A 4,500-nucleotide genomic window follows, 5' to 3' on the forward strand; every position below is an offset into this window, starting at 1 on the left:
CCTCCCTGGTAGCACAAGGGGTTAAGTCTCAGCACTATGAAGCTTTCAGCAGCCACTTGAGCAGGAGTTTGATCCCTAGCCAGGAAGCTACCCACATGGCACAGCAGACCTCTCCTGTCTCACCCACTGCTCCCCTCAGCAGTGTATTTCAGTCAATTTGCCTGTTTCCCCACTCTGTTTCTGGTGAATCCTCTCTTAGGTGAAGTGTCTATTTAGGCCTTTTGCTCATTTTTTGACTGAGTTCTTTGGCTTTTTTGTTGTTATTGTTGAGTTGTAGGGGTTCTTTATAGATCTTAGATATTAGTCTCTTGTTAGTATGATGGCTTTGGGAGAGTTTTAAAGCAGAATGATCAAGTGTGTTTCAGGAACACTATTCTAGTTACCTGGTGTAAGAGAACTATGAAGGGATGAAATAAGAAAGAGAAACAAAGAAAGGAAATTGTTGCAGAAATGAACATCATTTTCATTTCCTATTTCCCTCATCTCTCAACCTATTTTTCTATATAAGCTTTCCAAGCTTGATTCAAAGTCCAGCACAGCAGACCAAGCCAGGCAGTGCCAGCACACAGTAGGACCAACTTTAAGTGCCCAGGTGGGTGAGGTTAATCTTAGTCCTGACTATGTTTTTTGATTTGAACTGGTCTGTTGATGACATTTCAAATCCCAGGTTGCAGTAATTATCCGTCAAGTCCTCCAGTGGGAGGAAGCAATTATTTTTTAACTATCAAGGGCTAATTTGTCTTGTTAATATTTCTGTTGCATCCAGCGCTCATCCAATTGTAGAGCAGAAATATGTTCCAGCCTCTGGCACTATGGGAATAGTTCCTTTTTACTGCATCTCTTTGCCTTCAAGTTCCAGCTTATCTCCGATAAGCCCTATAGAGTGGGAACTAGGATTGGTTATTAAAAATTTCAGTGACTTACAACCTGGATTCTGGTCCAACTTAATAATAGGTGATCTTGATTTTAAAAAAATTAAAACTCTTTGTACCTTAGTATTCTTTCAGAAAAGTGGAAATTGGTGTTTATACCAGACATCAGAGTATCTTCCCAAGGTAAATAAAAACATGTCCGCACATACACAAGTACACACACATGATTCTATGCCAATGTTCGTTGCAGCATTGTTCACAGTTGCCAGGAAGTGGAAACAACCCATATGTCCAATGGGGAATGGACAAACAAATGTGCTACAATGGCATATTATTCATCAATAAAAAGCCACAAAGTTTTGAAACGTGCTACAACACAGATGAACCTTGAAAAAATTGTGCTACATGAAAGAAGCCAGTTACAACAGGTCACATGATTCCATGCAGATGAAATGTCCAGAAAAGACAAACTCAAAGAGACAGAAAGTAGAATAATGGTTTTCCAGGGCTAGGGGGAGTAAAAATGGGAAATAACTAGCTGTAAATAGTCATTAAGTTTCCTGTAGGGTGATAGATATGTACTAGAATTTGATCATAATGATGGTTATATAACTGTAAATAAACAAAAATTTATTGGATTATATACCTACTGAAACCTAGTGAATTTTATTTTATTTTAAAGGTTTATTTATTTATGCATACCAGAGCTGAGGTGCAAGCCAGAGGTGTCAGGGGGTGGGGTGGAATAAGAAGATTCACCAGAGCCAGAGTGGGGAGCAGTACAGGCAGATCCACTGAAATAACTGCTGAGGGGGCCACAACAGAAGAGGTCTGCTATGCGGTGTGGGTTAGCTCCCAAGCCAGGGATCGAACTCATGCTAGAGTGGCTGCCAGTAGCTTCATAGTGCTAACACTTAACCCCTTGTACCACCAAGGATGCCCCAAACCTGGTGAATTTTATGTTCTGTAAGTCACATCACAAGTTCAAAAAAAATCCCAATCTGATACAAAGTGCTCAATTTTTAATATTATTGTTATATACATTAATATTCTCTAGCACATAAAGGAAAGAATATTTATGCTTAAAATTTCCTTTTGAAGATCTATCTTTTTTGAAAGGTCTATAAGTGTAGTATAAACAATGCGTATTCTAACAAGGATATTAATCCAATAGCAATAAATGCCAAGTCCTCCAACTACCCAATGTCCCTTCCATTTGCCAAGAACTCTTCTGTTTTATTAGGATGTGCAACCAAGTGCATCTTCAGACCAAATGAAAACATCATCCCTTCAGAGGCTACATGGACAATAATATTATCTTCCATTCTTAAGCACTTGTGTGTCTGAGAATAAATACTTTCTGCATATTAACCCAATAAGATAAAATCCACCGGCTTCAAGAGTGCTAAATGGTACAGCAAAGGAGTGGAAAGTAATATTACAAAACAATTATTTATGCCATCTGTGAAAATGACAAAAGGAGCTATTAAATCTCTTCCTGGGTCAGGGAAGAATGGCAGAGGAAGGTGACATTTGAGCTGGAACATGACAGTCAGACAAGAGGGGGGCAAGTAAGAGGGTATTTGAGCCATGCCAAGGTATGTTATTATAAATCAACAGGTACCTGCAGACAAAACCATGTAACCAATTGGGCTGTTTAGCATGAGGAGGGAAGCAATTAAGATTCTATTGGTGGTGCCTCCCTGGTAGTGCAAGGGGTTAAGATGCAACCTATGAAGCTATCCACAGACACTGCAGCACGAGTTCGATCCCTGGCCAGGGAGCTACCCACATGGTGCAGCAGACCTCTCCTGACTCACCCGCTGCTCCCCTCAGCAGTTATTTCAGTCAGTCTACCTGTTCTGTTCCCCACTCTGTCTCTGGTGAATCCTCTCACCCCCCACACCTCTGGCCTATACCCAGTTCTTGTCTGCATAAATAAATAAATATTTTTTAAAGAGAATAATTTATGTCCTAAGAGATTGAATCATATTGAAAGTGATAGTCCAGATTTTTTTTTTTTAAAGATTTATTTATTTATGCAAGCACTGAGTAGAGTCTAAAGCGCAGGAGGTGGGCCTCCCCGGTGGTGCAGCGGTTGAGCGCTGGGTTGCGAAACTGCGCTCGGCCTCTGCGGCGCCGGTTCGATCCCCGGCTGCTCCCCGGCCACCGGAGGAGGGTCCCACATGGCGTGCAGACCTCTCCTGCCGCCCGCTGCTCCCCTCAGCAGTGTACTTCGGTCCTTCTGCCTGCTCTGCTCCCCGCTCTGGCTCTGGTGAATTCTCTCACCCTCCCGCGCTTCTGACTGTACCCAGTGCATGTATAAACAAAACAAACAAACAAACCAGCAAACAAATAAATAAAGCATGCCTCTATTAAAAAAAATAAATAAATAAAGCGCAGGAGGTGAGAGGATTCACCAGAGCCAGAACAGGGAGCAGAACAGACAGACTGATGAAATACACTGCTGAGGGGAGCAGTGGGAGGCAGGAGAAGTCTGCGTGCCATGTGGGACCCTCACCCAGGGACCGGGGATTGAACCAGCGCTGCAGAGGCTGCAGGCAGTTTCACAACCCAGTGCTCAACCACTGCACCACCGGGGAGGCCCGATAGTCCAGATTTTAAGCAGGTTAGCATCTAATGGCAACTCCAGCATTTCCAAGTGAAGGGCTTTGGGGGTCGAGGACTTGCTTTGAAACCGACGTAGAGGCCTCCCTGGTGGCGCAGTGGGTTGAGTGCCGCACTGTGAAGCTGTCTGCAGCCTCTGCAGCATGGATTCAATTCCCGGCCAGCCAGGGAGAAACCCACATGATGCAGCAGACCTCTCCTGCCTTGCCTGCTACTCCCCTCAGCAGTGACTTCAGTCTGTCTGCCTGTTCTGTTCTCCGCTCTATCTCTAGTGAATTCTCACCCTCCTGTGCCTCTGACTGTACCCCAGTTTTTGTATAAATAAATCTTTAAAAAAAAAAAACTGAGTTTTATAGGCAGAACTTTGCATTCACCTGGACCACATGTTTACTGCACCAACCTCCCTTGCTCCAAGCATCTCTTTGTTGTCTCCACTGCTGCTGGCTTATCAGAATTGAATTTTAATAAGACTGTCTGCCAGGAAGTGCCAACAACCCAGATGTCCAATGGAAAGAAGTTGGTTGTAGTTGTGAGAGAGGAGTGGACTAGAGGTGTAGACATAAGAGTACTTGTTTAGACAAATTTTTAGACCTGAACCAAGGCAGCACCATGGGGGTGGCAGGGAGGAGACAGGTACAGTGTTAAAGTGGATCCAACAGGGATAACTAGTGACAGGAGGAAGAGGAAGAATTGAGGACAACATTCAGCTTTTGGGTTACAGTGAATGAGGATTCCATTAACAAGATCTGGTAAATAAAGGAAAAGAGGGCTTGGGGGGCAGGGAAGAAAACTAGAAAGTACATCCAAGTCCTGATGTCACTTATTTCACAATTTTAATGAATTTGTTCAAAGGAAGAGACTGATTAAGTCGATGTGGGGTCTTCCACAAATCAACACTTCTAAAAAAAACTCCCAAGTGACGCAGATTTTGGCCAATAGACCATATTTGGAGTAACAAGACTTTAGGCCATTGAGGACCAAATTTGTGCCTTATCACCAT

The sequence above is a fragment of the Talpa occidentalis genome, unplaced genomic scaffold, assembly GCF_014898055.3.
Source record: "Talpa occidentalis isolate TD23 unplaced genomic scaffold, MPIMG_talOcc4v2.1 talOcc4.3, whole genome shotgun sequence".
In the NCBI taxonomy this organism is placed as follows: domain Eukaryota; kingdom Metazoa; phylum Chordata; class Mammalia; order Eulipotyphla; family Talpidae; genus Talpa; species Talpa occidentalis.